The following is a 15,822-nucleotide window of genomic DNA, read 5'->3' as shown; positions in this document are numbered from 1 at the left end:
CGGGGAAACTGAGGTAACCCACCACAAAGCGGGTCCGTGGCCGGCACGCAGCTACAGCTCGCGCCAGCCGTGCCTTGCACGCGAGACAGATATGCTTTTTTATTTTCTTTTTTAGAACACAACTATTATTTCTCACGCCCAGGCGGGTCGGAACTGCACGACACCCACGGCTGCGGGAGCACCCTCACAGACCGGAACCGCCCCCCCCAGTGAGGGCAGAGAGGGGGAGCTGGAGGATGGGGAGAGCAGGGACACGGCAAAACCCAGCGAGAAAGTCAGGGCCGCTTGCTTTTCTGTACAAAGGCTGCAGAAATGTACAGCAGAAAAAGCAAACTCCCCGAAACCCAGCTGTTTTGGGCTGCTTGGGCTGTATGGGTGTTGCTTCTTTGCCCCCTGCGGCACCCGCCGCACCGCTGCCTGCCCTCACCCAGCCGCCCGCGCCGTGCGTTTCCAGGCCCTCCCCAGCAGTCCCACTTTTACTTCTTCACCCCACCAAAGAGACGAAGAAGAGGCACTTCGGCTTACGAATCTGCACCAGCCTCTTTGCTGCTGCCTGGGCTGGGAGGATGGGGACACGGCCAGTGCCCAGCTGCCGGCCCGGGGACGCGCTGCGGGCAGCTCCCCGCACGCACCTCTCGCTCTGCCCAGGAGCACAGAGCTTGCGCCCAGTTCAGAAAACACAGTTGGAGACAGAAAAAAAAATATACAATAATCACCGTATTCTGCTTTCCAACAGCGCCCGGCACACGAATTCCTCCGCCTACAGCAGCAATGTCTTAGGCATGGGGAAACTGAGGCACGCCCTGCGTGCACCGGCGATTCCATTTTTGGGAAGTGGGTGACAGAGCGTAGCTGCGGGAGGAGCGAGCCGCTCCCGGCGAGGAAGAGACGCAGCCACGGTCACCTTGCACTCCAAACCAGCTTGGGTCAGTAAACCAGGTCCTCACCCGCCCCGCGCCCCGCTGCCAGGCATCGGCGCCCTCCCTACCCCACTGCTTCCTCGCCAGCGGCTCGGGAACGGGAAGGGAGTTGGTTTTGTTTTGCAACAAGCCCCGGTGCACGCAATGGGCCGGCACCAACCCCGCTCGCACTGCCAGCAGCCCGGGGATGCCACGGCACTGCCCGCAGCATCGCTCCCAGAGGATGCGATACCCCCACTGCGCCAATCCCCGCCGGCACCAACCTCAGCTCCTTGCAGCCCACGAAAGCCCCGCTCTTGGCCTCCGTGTCACCTCCCATCGCTCCCCGTTTGCACAACTCCTCTCCGCAGGGATCAAGTCGGAGCGCACCTGCCCGTGCTGACTCAGCACCCGCCGCGGTGGGGACGCTGGAGCAGCCCCACGCGAGCCAGGAACCACTGCTGGGCTGGGGAGCACCTGCTGATTCAATTCTGCGTCACCAACGAGCACGGTGAGATGGGAACCACGCGCCTTGCGGTGTGATCTGCCACGGGACGGCGCAGAGCGGCGATGCCCCCAACCAAAGGGAGGAGGCTCACAGGACCCCAGCATGGTGGGGGTTGGCAGGGCCGTATGTGGGTCCCCCAGCCCAACCCCCTGCCCAAGCAGGGTCACCCACAGCAGGCTGCACAGCACCGCGGCCAGGCGGGGCTGGAACATCTCCAGAGAAGGAGACTCCACAGCCTCCCTGGGCAGCCTGGGCCAGGGCTCCGACACCCTCAGAGGGAAGAAGTTCTTCCTGGGGTTCAGCTGGAGCTTCCTCTGCTGCCGTTTGTGCCCGTTGCCCCTTGTCCTGTCGCTGGGCACCGCTGAACAGAGTCTGGCCCCGTCCTCCTGACACCCACCCTGCAGATATTTAGAGGCATTTCTAGGGTCCCCTCTCAGCCTTCTCTTCTCCAGGCTGAACAAGCCCAGCTCCCTCAGCCTTTCCTCGTAGGAGAGATGCTCCAATCCCCTCCTCATCCTCGTAGCCCTCCGCTGGACTCTCTCCAGTAGCTCCTCCTCTTTCTTGAACTGGGGAGCCCAGCACTGGACACAGCACTGCAGATGGGGCCTCACCAGGGCAGAGCAGAGGGGGAGGAGAACCTCCCTCGTCCTGCTGGCCACACTCCTCCTAATGCACCCCAGGACACCACTGGCCTTCTTGGCACCCAGGGCACACTGCTGGCTCATGGTCACCCTGTCGTCGCCCAGCACACCCAGGTCCCTCTCCACAGAGCTGCTCTCCAGCATCATGGGCGTTCCTGCGTCACGGGTGTTGCACAAGCCCCAGGCTCCCCACGAGCAGCTCCTCGGAGCGTCCTCCGACCCGTCACGCTCCTCCCTGGCCAGGCTCGCGTCCCTGCTCCTGCTGACTAATGGTGGACCCAGCACCATTACTCACACCCACAGCACCCACCCTCATCCCTAGCGCACGCGTGCGGCCAGAGGTGCTGTGACAGTACAGCACCACCGCTTTTTAATCCAGCGATGCTGCCCGCAGAGATTGCCCTGCCTCCTCCTTTTTGATTCCCAAGGTGAGTGGAAAATGGGTGCTGGTTAATTAGCAGGCGGCGCAGGCCGTGGCCGGGCTCTGAGCACCGAGCGTGCCCCTGTGTCGGGCAGCAGCCGCGCTTTCGGCCGCGGCGACGTGGAGGTTGGGGTCTGGGTGTCCTCTCCTTGCTTTGAGCAACCCGGGACCGCGTGCCGGCGGTGGCTGCTGCCGGGAGTGAGGTGACACCACCGGGAGCTTTGCTCGCGCCGCGTCACCTCCGGAGACAGCACACGGAGAAGGCACCAGCCCCGATGGGAGCTGGCTTTGCCAGGGTCAAGGCACACCTAACTGGGAGGGACGAGGTTGGTAGCGAAGCCAGTACCCGAGACTGGGATTTCCACACGACCCCACACACCCATATTCCTGCACGAGGCAGTTTTGCTAATTAGCAAATAAATGGCTTCTGCAGAAGATTTACCCTTGTCCATGTGCGTGGGCGCAGGGTGCTGCTGCAGGACGCCCTGGCCGGGGTGGGAGCGGGGAGGGGACGCCGGCCCCGCGTCGGGAGGAAGCCGAGGCCGCGGGGATGTTTCTGTCCGTTGAGTCACTTCCCGCGGATCCCGGCTGCCGCCTGTGCGGGGAAGGGGACGGGCGCTGGCTGTCAGGGCAGGCAGCTCGGCCTCCGCATCCCAAATCCCAGCAGGGAGCCACCGGTCTCCTTCAGCCCCCCATAGCGAAGACCCTTCTACAGGGACGGGGCAGGGGGGAGCATTCCCACCCAAGCCCAGACCACAAGGTCTCAGCACACACGGCAAGAGGGGGCTGATCCAAACCGGACAGCCTCCACTGGAGGGCAAACCAGCACCACGCGCCCCATCTCCAGCTTCCCAGGCTTGGAGGTCCCCACCAGCATTACGGCTCTGGAGCAAGCCAGGAATGGGTGGTCACCACCCAAACCTCCCACCCATCACCTACAAGGGCACGGGCTACAAGACACTTGCAACAGAGTCATGCTGCGATCAAAAAGCGCTTCAACCTCAGCATCGCCGCCCAAAAAGGTCCCGTTTCCCACCAAAACACTTCCCGGCAGTTGGTGGCGGATTAAAGACAGCTTGGCCATAGGGATGTCAATGCACGTTACTGCCCTGAGAGCACAGGCCCCAGCAGGGATGGCTGAATAACCCAACAGGTTCTTGAGCAGCATCTCTGCAGCAGGTCAGCGAGGCCTTCAGGCACCTCTGGGCAGGAGCGGGTCCTTGCAGAGTGACGCTGGACCTGGAGAACAGAGCTGTTCGCACAACCCACATACCCATCCATCGGAATATCAAAATCAAGGACCTCGTACAAGGTCTGCTGCACCACAATGCCACCTACTTCCAAAAAAGCTTTGCTAAAACATTTCCTCCGCACCCCTGGAAACCATCTTCCCCACCCCCATCTCACAACAGAAAGAAAAAGAATGAAAAACGGCAATGTTTCGAAACAGAGCTGATTTCTTCCCCCTGCTATTTTTTTTCTTTCAATGAAAACTCTTCTCAAAACTGACAGATTTTTGTCAAACATTTCAGCTCCTGACAAACTGGCGTCGTCACCGAGGAGAGCGCTCGGCTGGGGATTTCGGAGGCGCCTCGCAGAGACTCCGTCTGCTTTCACCGAGCTACACAGCGACGGCGGCGAGGCTGCACGCCGTACCGCGCGCGGCGGGGGCTTAATTACCATCGACCTGGCTCCCAAACCTGAGGCGGGAGGAGGAACGTTCATTCCGGAACTTGGCACCACTTGGCACCTGCTCCTCCCGCACTGCCGGAGTGTTCTGAGCTCCCCAAAACTGCACGTGCATCGCCGAGTGATTATAATAATCTGCAATGATTATTTAAAGCCTCACTGAAGGGAAAAACCCAATATTGTTTTTTTTTTACGTCCCTAACCCAGGCCACGCACAGTGACTTTCCCCTTCTCAAAAACAGCATTGCAAAAGCTGTTTGCAACGCGAAGAGGCACAAAAGCAACCAGTAAAGGGCAACATCACGGTGCTGGTTCCCATGCTCCCGGCTGCAATCTCCCTTGGGACAGTTTCCTGAACTCCTCACAGCTATTTCTGTTGCGTTTTTTTATTTTATCATGAGAATTATGGTTGTTATCACAGATGTTTTGTGCCTAACAGCTCCTGGCTTCCTTACGATATTTTCATTCGAATGATAAAAGGCTGTAATGAGACTGAGATAACGGCCCACAAAAATAAATGATACAGATCAGAATAGGGGGAATTTGGATTAAAAAAAAAGAGAAAACAAATAGAAATTATCCATCCTAATTAGCATTCAAAGCCACTAACTGGGGAAAAAATGATGTATTGTGGGGAGGGTTGCTTCACCTGGCACCTAAACCCCCACCCAGCCGCCCTGCTCCATCCCAGGCAACGAGCATCTCTGCATCAGAGAGCGGTTAGAACGGAACCACAAACCCAAAATCCCCATTTCTGAGCTTGTTGCCAATTTATATTTGCATCACTTTCGGGCCCCGCATCCAAAACCTCCGCCGGGCCCTCGGCAAGCAGCCTGCCGCTCCCCGCCCGGGGTGGCACCGGCTCCGCGCTCCCAAAACAGCTGGATCCAGAGGCTGGATCCTGCCCTCCCCAGCTTCGTCAGCGCTAACGAGCGTGCGGCGAGGTGATGGACGGCACCAGACCCCCGGCATTTGCAGCCACGGAGAGGACGGGACACAGCCGGCCACCCGGCTTGGGTATCGATCAGCCAAACGCGGGCTCTCCGAGAGCTCCGAACCGCTGAACCCCACCAGAATCAATATTTTCCTTTTTAAAATAACTCGGGGGGGGGGGGGGAAGCACATCTAATATAGATTCAGTGTTACTCTGGGTTTTACATTATTCATTGAACCTCATCCTATGTCACGCTGCAGCGCATATATTACCATATATGATGACAAAGAATTTACACAACTCCTGCAAACACACGATAAAGCGGCAGCCTGGGCTGCTGGAAACAGCCCGCTCGACTGGCAACCTCTAATTAGCAACGTGTAATTAAGTTGCTATATATTGAGGTTGTGCCTGTGCCGCCAGCCACTTTACGGTGAAAAAAGGAGAATAGTAAATCGAAATTGTAATAAACCAAACAGCAACAAAACCCGCAGCGGGACAGAGCCGCACGGCAGGTCTCAAGCTCCCGCACGCGTTTGCTCGCCGGGTTTCGCGGTGCTGCCACGCACGAAGCCTCCTCTCGCCCGCCACGCGGGCAGGAACGTCGCCGCAAGGCCACCGAGGGCCACCGCGTCCCCAGGGCCACCCAGCTCAGCCCGTCCCAGCAGGGAGGCACCGGCAGGGAACGGGCTGCACGCACAGACAGGGGAAAAAAACCAGGAAGCCTACTGAGAAAGGTTAATAATTTATCCCCATGCACAAATGTGCTCCCATTTCTAAAAAAAAAAAAAAAAAAAAAAATCACTTTGCATCCGCAGTGACAGGCAGGATTTTAATGGGGTTGAAGGCAGGCAACTCGCCTCCGAATCTGGACACCATCTTTACTAACCAGATGTTACTGCCTTTGAAAATTAATTTTTTGAAGCTGCAGTTTGGCTTCCAGAGAGTTTTCATAAGCAATTCTAATGATCCCTCCTCATTAACCACTCCAGCACTATATTTTTATATATAAATATATGCGTATTGGGGAATCCAGTGCAGAAAAGCATCTTTTTACAGCACCTGCGGCCAGCCAAGCTGCTGCCCACGCCACCTGCTGCATTTCCAGATATGAAAAGCATTCACCCACAGCCCATTTCTTTTCACCCCAAACCTGCCGCTCACTGGGCACGAGGCCCAGGCCCGGGCTTTGCAGGGAGGGGAGGGCGGGCAGAGACCACCCCCGTCCCACTCCGGTCCCCAGCGGCACCTCCAGCAGCCCCAGCGCTGCAAGGAACAACCACCGCACCCGCTGACGCTGCTGGGGCCACACGCAGCGGTCAGATACAGATCTGGGAGGGGATGCGAGGCACTGATGGAGGTCACAGCCTCACAGAATGGTGGGGGTTGGCAGGGCCCTCTGTGGGTCACCCAGCCCAACCCCCTGCCCAAGCAGGGTCACCCAGAGCAGGCTGCACAGCACCACGGCCAGGCGGGGCTGGAATATCTCCAGAGAAGGAGACTCCACAGCCTCCCTGGGCAGCCTGGGCCAGGGCTCCGTCACCCTCAGAGGGAAGAAGTTCTTCCTCGGGTTCAGCTGGAGCTTCCTCTGCTTCAGTTTGTGCCCATTGCCCCTTGTCCTGTCGCTGGGCACCACTGAACAGAGTCTGGCCCCATCCTCCTGACCCCCACCCTGCAGATATTTAGAGGCATTTCTAGGGTCCCCTCTCAGCCTTCTCTTCTCCAGGCTGAACAAGCCCAGCTCCCTCAGCCTCTCCTCGTAGGACAGATGCTCCAGTCCCCTCTTCATCCTCGTAGCCCTCTGCTGCACTCTCTCCAGTAACTCCTCATCTTTCTTGAACTGGGGAGCCCAGCACTGGACACAGCACTGCAGATGGGGCCTAGAGTTAGAAACGTGCATCACCTTCTTCGCTGCTGGCAAAGCCCAAAGCCACCTTACCGTGCCCTCGATGGCACCAAGATCCCAACGGCTATTCAGCTGGGACCACAGAAAGCAACAGGGTTTGTACACCTGCACAAATAAAGACTCAAAGTGACGCTACAGCACAATTTTTGGTTGCTTGTAGGAACTGCAAAAAAAAAAAAAGCTAATAAAGCCAGGCTGAAATTGCTCAGCTTTGCAAGGCAGGTTAGGAAAGCCCGGGGGGGGGGGCTGCATAGATCTATGACCCCATGTGCCCTGATGTATCCCCTTCCCCTCCCGTCCGCTGCGTGTATCAACAGAATATTTATAAATCAATTGAAAGCAATTAATCAGCCAGAGGAAGATAAGGGATAATGAAGAAAAGAGATTAGCTGGCGATGCACAAACAGAGCTTCTCTGGGGAGGAACTGCTGTGGTTGGAAGCCTCCTCTGCAAAGCCTATTAGCTCCACTTAAAAAAGAAATTTGAAAGAGGCAACCTGAATAATTAAAAGGTAGAGTTAATGGTTCATGCTAACAGCTTCTAAAAACCCGCAGCAGATGTGTTTGTTAACCAACACGGCCCACCGACAAAAGGACCTGCAGAGAAACCATCGCCCCGCGCCACGGAGGGATGCTCGGCCGGGGTCGGGTCCACGGAGCCAGGGAGGCTCGTGCAGACCCTGCGAGCTGCACGGGGCCGACGCTGCTGTCCCGCTGCGCTCCTTTAAGTGACCACCAACTCCTTCTAGCTGAGTTATAAATAATACTGGAGAAACAACTCCAGGATCTGAGGGGAAGCCTCCAGGGATATACAGCCTAATATTACGCATCCCACGGCAGCCTTCCAGCCGCCAACCTGCTCCCCGTCAGCAATGCCGGTGCTAAATACACTGCCATTTCGCTCGCCAACTGAAAAATTAACCTCTGGGCAGAGCAGCCAGCAGCCACATTCTGTACCTTTTCCCGTGGATTCTTCCATCCTAACCCTTCCACACCAAACTCTGGGGACGGGAGTCTCCGGACAAGCTCAGCAGCCGCACTGCTGCCACGAGTGACGTATTTCACACCCATGGAAGATGCCAGTACCAAGACTGGGCTTCATCCAGCCCGCAGGACCAGCATCCCCGTGACAGCGCTACCAAGAACCGGCCGCTTTTCGCCAACATTACCACCCCTGCGCTGCGCCGAGGGGGGGTTACAAGCTGCCACTTAGCTCTGAGGAGCACCCAAAAATGCCACGCTCCCCAGCTGCACCCTGCATCCTACAGGAACGCTCCCGGGGGTGCCTACAACAAGCTTTCCTGAATTTGTGGCTTCAAATTCCTGTAGCTCCCTGCTCCGGCGCTGCAGGATCCCACCCAAGAGCTGATACTCGGGTGGGCATCTTAATAAGAAAGAGCTTGGGAAGAACTCCCAGCTGAGGATGAAAAGCAGCGTTTTAATACAATATTCACCGTTTTACAGTAACACCCGACAAAACTGCCAGGTCAGGGTTGAAGCCCATGTGGGTTTTGTGCAGGTGAAGGAGAAAAAGCCTCTCCCCGCTTTGCTCGCCAACTTGCAAGGCAGCGATTTAACCTTCAAAGAAAGAGCTCAAATTCATTCAGTAACAGCCCTTATCTACAGGCTGGGGGCAGAACAATTCTACCGAGAACAACACAGAACGGAGAAAAATACCTGCAGTGCAGCAGGGGCACGGCCAGCGCGGTGCAGGACAGCACCCAGCAGCTGTCTCCCTGCCAAAGCAGCCCCTCAATTTAACAGCACGGTGCGGGCTGGCAGCGGGAACACGGCCCCCGGCTCTGATGCCCCAGGGGCTAACGCTGATTTACAAGGCCAGCCCTTGGCTTGGCGGGCGCGAATTCGCAGGCTGAGCCCACGCCACGCACAACCGGGATGCTCCTGCCGCGCCTCTGCTCCCGCGTCTGCACCCCATCACCATAGGCGACTCAGAGCCCCGTTTCCAAAAGCTTTTTTTTTTTTTAATTAAAAAAAAATACACCTGAAGGTCTTTCCAAGTGCCTGAGCCGTGAGGGCGATACATTTTTTACATGCCACTTACTGAACTTCCAAACTGTCTTCATTAGAACTTCCTTCGTGGTGAAGTTTGTCTTTTCCTGCCAGGTATAGGACAAAAATCAAACACCTGAAGGTTTTCAATCATTTTTCCACCAAAACTTTTACCACCACACTAAATAGCAGGGCACACGTGACTGCAATGAAACGAATACACCCCCCGCCCCATACCAGGACCAAACTGACCCCAAATGGGTACCAGCAGGCTGAACAAGGGGAGCCAAACCCCAGCGGCGACCAAAAAAGTGCTTTTTTCCGAAATAGCCGCAGTGTGACTCGCTGGGAGCGCTGCGACGGGCGGTGCAAGGCCACCCGCTGCGCAGCTACTCTGTACGCACGCACGAAGGCAGAAAAAGCCACTTGAAGCTCGGAGGCCTGCACTCGGCGCCTGCTTGGAATTAAATAACGCACCACGTTGCAAAGTTAATAAAAGTGACAGCCCTTTATTAATCTTCACTCTTGCCGCAGCGCGCGGGGCCGGCAGGCGGCCGCTCTCACAAAGTTATCAGCGCGTCGCACCAGGCAAACCCAAAGCTAGGAAAATAAAATAAAATAAAATAAAATCAAAAAAGGAATTTTAAACACACCAAAACCCAAAAAGGAGCAGCAGAAGCCAGAGAGGACGCGTGCCAAGGCCGGCAGCAGAAGCCCGGGCTCTGGCAGCATCAGGCTGAGGACACGCGGGTCGGAGCCTGGGGCCGGATCCCCACGGAAGGAGCTCGACGTCGGAGGTGCCGCGGGGAGACGGCTCTTGTTAGGGTGGAAAACCGCATCCCGGAGCAGGCGGGTGTGCAAGGAAGCACAGCAACCCAGCTAAGCAGAAGAAAAAAAACCCTCATGGTTTTTATTTCCTGGTAGACGAAGCAAAACAGGGATGCTTTCTGGGGGAAACTACGCTCTGAAATGTTTGATCTGGGACACGCAGAAAGCACGGGGAGGTCAAGCATGGCAATTCCTCCGGTGCCAAAGCTCCAGGTGAGCATGGAGCGGCCGAGGACGTCGAGCTCCACGAACACACAGCCTTTACACCCGTTTCTGATGGACATCAACACTGCATCGTGGCTGGAGGATCGGTTTGGTTTTCAAAGTGCATTAAACCCCTTTCAAAGCTCCCCAGGTGGCATCCGGTGCTTGGTTAAGGTTACAGGGTGGATGTGCAAAACTCTCAACACCCATTCTGTTTTCATAGAATCACAGAACGGTTTGGGTTGGAAGGGACCTTAAAGATCATCTGGGTCCAACCCCCCTGCCATCAGCAGGGACATCTTCCACCAGACCAGGTTGCTCAGAGCTCCATCCAACCTGGCCTTGAACCCTGCCAGGGACGGGGCAGCCACAGCTTCTCTGGGCAACCTGGGCCAGGGTTTCACCACCCTCACGGGGAAGAATTTCTTCCTAATATCTAATCTAAATCTGCCCTCTTTTAGTTCACAGCCGTTCCCCCTTGTGCTATCCCTACGCACCCTTGTGAAAAGCCCCTCTCCATCCTTCCTGTCAGCCCCTCCAGGCACTGGCAGCTGCTCTAAGGTCACCCCGGAGCCTTCTCTTCTCCAGGCTGAACAGCCCCAACTCCCTCAGCCTGTCCTCGGAGGAGAGGTGCTCCAGCCCTCGGATCCTCTTCGTGGCCTCCTCTGGACCCTCTCCAATACATCCATGTCCTTCTTATGCTGGGGGCTCCAGAGCTGGACGCAGGACTCCAGGTGTGGTCTCATGAGAGCAGAGTAAAGGAGCAGAATCCCCTCCCTCGCCCTGCTGGCCACGCTGCTCTTGATGCAGCCCAGGATACGGTTGGCTTTCTGGGCTGCCAGCGCACATTGCTGGCTCATGTTGAGCTTCTCATCCACCAGTACCCCCAAGTCCTTCTCCTCCGGGCTGCTCTCCAGCCACTCTCCGCCCAGCCTGTCCTTGTGCTTGGGATTGCCCCTACCCACGTGCAGGACCTTGTGCTTGGCCTTGTTTAACTTCATGCGGTTCACGCAGGCCCACCTCTCCAGCCTGCCCAGGTCCCTCTGGATGGCATCCCTTCCCTCCAGCGTGTCAGCCACACCACACAGCTTGGTGTCATCGGCAAACTTGCTGAGGGTGCACTCAGTCCCCCTGTCCATGTCACCGACAAAGATATTGAACAGCACCGGCCCCAGTACCGACCCCTGAGGCACACCACTCGTCACTGGTCTCCACCTGGACACTGAGCCATTGACTGCAATGCTTTGAGTGCACCCATCAAGCCAGTTCCTTATCCAACGAGTGGTCCATATGTCAAATCCATGTCCTTCCAATTTAGGAACTATTTTGTTGGGTCCTGCTGCTCTTGCAGGAGATGGTGGCCAGGGGACGGTGACATGGGGGTGGCGAGGGATCCTGGCTCCGATGTGACACCCTTGATACTCCCAGCACCAGCGCTGGGGCCCAGCGTGAGCCTGGGAAGACCGAGGGGCACAAGGAAGAGAGGTGGAACGGGAGTTTACACAGCGAGTCAAGAGAAAAAGACGAGAGAGATTATTGGAGCAGTCTGTGGAGTAACAGGAGCTGCCAATTCTCACTGCTTCATCACCAGTCTCATCGTAATTACTGGGCTTAGATTCTTTTTTCCCCCGCCCTTCCCAAACCTCAGCTGTTTTAACACAAACGGACTCATGCAAGTCTCAGCTTTCAGCTTATAAACAACAGTTCAGCGCCCTCCCCCAGCACAGCAGAGCTCTCTGCGTTTCTCCCCACGTACTGCACACGCTCCCAAAGCAGAGCAAATAAAAGGAACCCTTATCTCTCCCGAATATACTCCATAACCCAAATCCTGATTTTCAAAGAGCTAGAGTTAGAAAATGAAAACAGTAATAAATGATCCTAAGAGACAGGTACCCAAGAAGCAATCGCATTAGCTCGAAACTAAATGTGATCAAGAGCAATAATTCAAGCGCAGGTTTTCAATACATTACTTGAGCAAGACAAAAAAAGACGATCTTCCCTGCTCTTCTCTCGCATAGAGCCTTCCATGGCGAGCACCTTTTCTACACTGCCCTGGCGGGACCTCTCCCGAGCTGTGCCTGGCGCTGGGCACCGCCCCAGAAAAAATATTGGCGTACCGAAGATATCAGGCCAATAATAATAATCACATCACCAAAGCAGCTTGGGGGTTTGGCGGGGAAAAATCAGCCATGAAGGAGCAAATGCAACGTATCCAACTCGGTGCAAGGGACAGCGCGTAGGAGAAGGGTGCCCGGCTCCGTCTGTGAGACGGAGGGGTGTGCGCGAGGGGGCACGAGATGAGGAGGGCTTCCGGGGGAAGGCAGGCTGCAGCGACGGCACCGAGCCCGGCGGGACGCGCACGGCAGCATCAGCAAGCTGGCTCAGACCCACAGAGTCGGTCGCTGGGCCCTTTCACCTACGGGAAACTGGAGTCTAGACAGACGACTGGGAGCCCGGAGCAGTGCCCTGGAGCCACAGATGTGCTTGCCACCCGATGCCAACTCTGCAATTAGCTTTACAACTGGCAAAACTAAAGCCATAACCGGTCATTCACACACCGGACACCAACGCAGCGTACACGCAGAAAGACTCTAAATCGCACAAAGCTCTTTTTTGGCCTTAGCAAGACAAGGAGGTTTCTCATCTTTCAGTGGTTTTGTGCCTTCTGCGCGCTGGGACAGGACGGTGGCCAAGTCCCCTCTCCCCGGGGGCCGCCTGCAAGAGCAAAGCAAAAAACCAAAATATCCAGACATCAGGCTGGGCGGAAGGGTCTCCATCCGACAGCTCGGTATTTCTAAATACAAACATCTCGGCGATGCTTCAAACGCCCCGTTAAGGGGCATCAGGAGAGGGAGAGCACGGCCCCAACCTCCGCCAAGCCCAGCCGCGCTCGGTAACTGCTCTTTTCACCATTTTCCTCCCAACTACACTGCAGAAAGGATAAAAAAATAATCCCTTTGGTTTTTTTGAGCGAGACTCACCCTCGCACCACAGTCCCCGCAGGATTACAAATATTTGATGCAATCGGAAAGAAAACAAAGCCGTCCCGACATGACAACTGAGAGGGAAACAATCTGGGAAGTTTTAACCTTCAAAATCTGTCTCTTAATTCTGGTTGCGATTTCTGCAGGCAAGGGAGGAGAAAAAACACAGCCCAAGCGGTGTCTGCTTCTGCGTTACAAAGGCAACTTCAGACGGGATTTCAAAATAACGTGACCACGCTGTAGTTACTGAAATTAAAACTCAAAGTGCCAAGACAACCGATAATCCCCGCCGGTTCCTGGGACAGGAATCGAATCGCGCAACGCACAGCTACTCGGTGCCACTCGCTGCTATCGATTTCCTTTTCTTGGAGGGGAAAAGAAAAAGAGCGAACGGTCATCAAGGAACCCCAAACCTCGTTAGTAACCCGGCCCGCCCACTCGCATCCAGCACCAGCGGCTCAGCAAGTGGAAAGCAAACCGCCGGCAAACTCTGCGCTGAGTTTCCACAGTTAAATAAAATAACAACAACAAAAAAATCTGGAAACAAAATGATCTCCTGGGCTGCTGAGCCTGCCCGGGCACCAATATATCTGCCCGGGATGGCTGCTGAGGAACAACCCCAGGCACCAGTACAGGCTGGGGTGGACCTGCTGGAGAGCAGCTCTGCGGAGAGGGATTGGGAGTGCTGGGGGATGACAGGGTGACCATGAGCCAGCAGTGTGCCCTGGGTGCCAAGAAGGCCAGTGGGATCCTGGGGTGCATCAAGAGGAGTGTGGCCAGCATGTCAAGGGAGGTTCTCCTCCCCCTCTGCTCTGCCCTGGGGAGGCCCCATCTGCAGTGCTGTGTCCAGTTCTGGGCTCCCCAGTTCAAGAAAGAGGAGGAGCTACTGGAGAGAGTCCAGCGGAGGGCTACGAGGATGAGGAGGGGACTGGAGCATCTCTCCTACGAGTAGAGGCTGAGGGAGCTGGGCTTGTTCAGCCTGGAGAAGAGAAGGCTGAGAGGGGACCCTAGAAATGCCTCTAAATATCTGCAGGGTGGGTGTCAGGAGGACGGGGCCAGACTCTGTTCAGCGGTGCCCAGCGACAGGACAAGGGGCAACGGGCACAAACTGAAGCAGAGGAAGCTCCAGCTGAACCCGAGGAAGAACTTCTTCCCTCTGAGGGTGACGGAGCCCTGGCCCAAGCTGCCCAGGGAGGCTGTGGAGTCTCCTTCTCTGGAGATATTCCAGCCCCGCCTGGCCGCGGTGCTGTGCAGCCTGCTCTGGGTGACCCTGCTTGGGCAGGGGGTTGGGCTGGGTGACCCACAGAGGGCCCTGCCAACCCCACCATGCTGGGATTCTGTGATAGCACGGACCAGGCTCGTCCCAGGGGCTGTGGATGACGAACAGCCCCAGAGCACCCGCGGCAAGACGCGGCCTATCAAAGCAGGAATATTTCCCTCTGAAAACCACAGACCTGCAGCACTGCCCCAAGAGCAAATGCTTTGGTCCCCTGCAGCCCCGAACCTGCAGGCTGTTACGCACCTCCGAGTTGCTGCACCCATAAACCAAGCGCCGGAGCCACTGAGGGATTATTTAAGAGGAAACAAGCCAACGTACAGTCACTTGGTATTCACACACACCGAGTATTTTATTTTATTTATTTATTTCAAACACGTGGTCAAATACAAGCTTGATTTTATACCAATTAATCCTACAGCCAGCGATTTTACTGTGTTCTTCAGCCACTTGCAAAATCCTCCCAGAAGATTGCTGGGGGTTATACAGGGATTATATCGTTTAGTGAGCCAGTTCTAATCCCTCCGATAAGAGGAGCTGATCTGGGCAGAGAGGCATCGGCTCGACGCTACTTGCAAATAAAAATTAAAACAGAGATAGCGGCAGGTTTGCTCAGCCTCCTGTCTTATCTCCAAAGCGTGGCAGAGAGAGATTATCTGACCCTACTCCGGCCGGGGAAGGAAAGCAGGGCTCCAGGGGCATCCAGCGACGGCAGTTTTTCCAGGCGTTGGCAGCCCCAGGCACTGCGGAGAAAATCAAAACACCGCAAGACAGACGTGCTGGGGGACCTGCACAGGCGGGACTTCTGGGAACAGACACCTGGGAATCGGGTGTCACAGAACGCTGGGGGTTGGCAGGGCCCTCTGTGGGTCCCCCAGCCCAACCCCCTGCCCAAGCAGGGTCACCCAGAGCAGGCTGCACAGCACCGCGGCCAGGCGGGGCTGGAATATCTCCAGAGAAGGAGACTCCACAGCCTCCCTGGGCAGCCTGGGCCAGGGCTCCGTCACCCTCAGAGGGAAGAAGTTCTTCCTCGGGTTCAGCTGGAGCTTCCTCTGCTTCAGTTTGTGCCCGTTGCCCCTTGTCCTGTCGCTGGGCACCGCTGAACAGAGTCTGGCCCCGTCCTCCTGACACCCACCCTGCAGATATTTAGAGGCATTTCTAGGGTCCCCTCTCAGCCTTCTCTTCTCCAGGCTGAACAAGCCCAGCTCCCTCAGCCTCTCCTCGTAGGAGAGATGCTCCAGTCCCCTCATCATCCTCGTAGCCCTCTGCTGGGCTCTCTCCAGTAGCTCCTCATCTTTCTTGAACTGGGGAGCCCAGCACTGGACACAGCACTGCAGATGGGGCCTCCCCAAGGCAGAGCAGAGGAGGAGGAGAACCTCCCTCGCCCTGCTGGCCTCACTCCTCTTGATGCGCCCCAGGATCGCATTGGCCTTCTATGGTTTCTTCTATGAGGAAAAGCAGTGTAAGCCGTACCAGCCCAGCCCACCTGCAAAGTTAAAATGTTGTAAAATCCCCTCCTTATC

General features: G+C 56.3%; 1 protein-coding gene across 2 annotated transcripts in view; it reads right to left on the bottom strand.

The window, feature by feature from the left end:
• Positions 1-15,822, bottom strand: part of KAZN (kazrin, periplakin interacting protein) — a 239,543-nt gene that overhangs the window by 21,208 nt on the left and 202,513 nt on the right. The gene's annotated exons all lie outside the window — the stretch shown is intronic.

Source organism: Opisthocomus hoazin, chromosome 16 (genome assembly GCF_030867145.1).
Source record: "Opisthocomus hoazin isolate bOpiHoa1 chromosome 16, bOpiHoa1.hap1, whole genome shotgun sequence".
NCBI lineage: Eukaryota > Metazoa > Chordata > Aves > Opisthocomiformes > Opisthocomidae > Opisthocomus > Opisthocomus hoazin.
The sequence above is the reverse complement of the archived record's forward strand: the minus strand, read 5'-3'. Positions and strand labels throughout refer to the sequence as shown.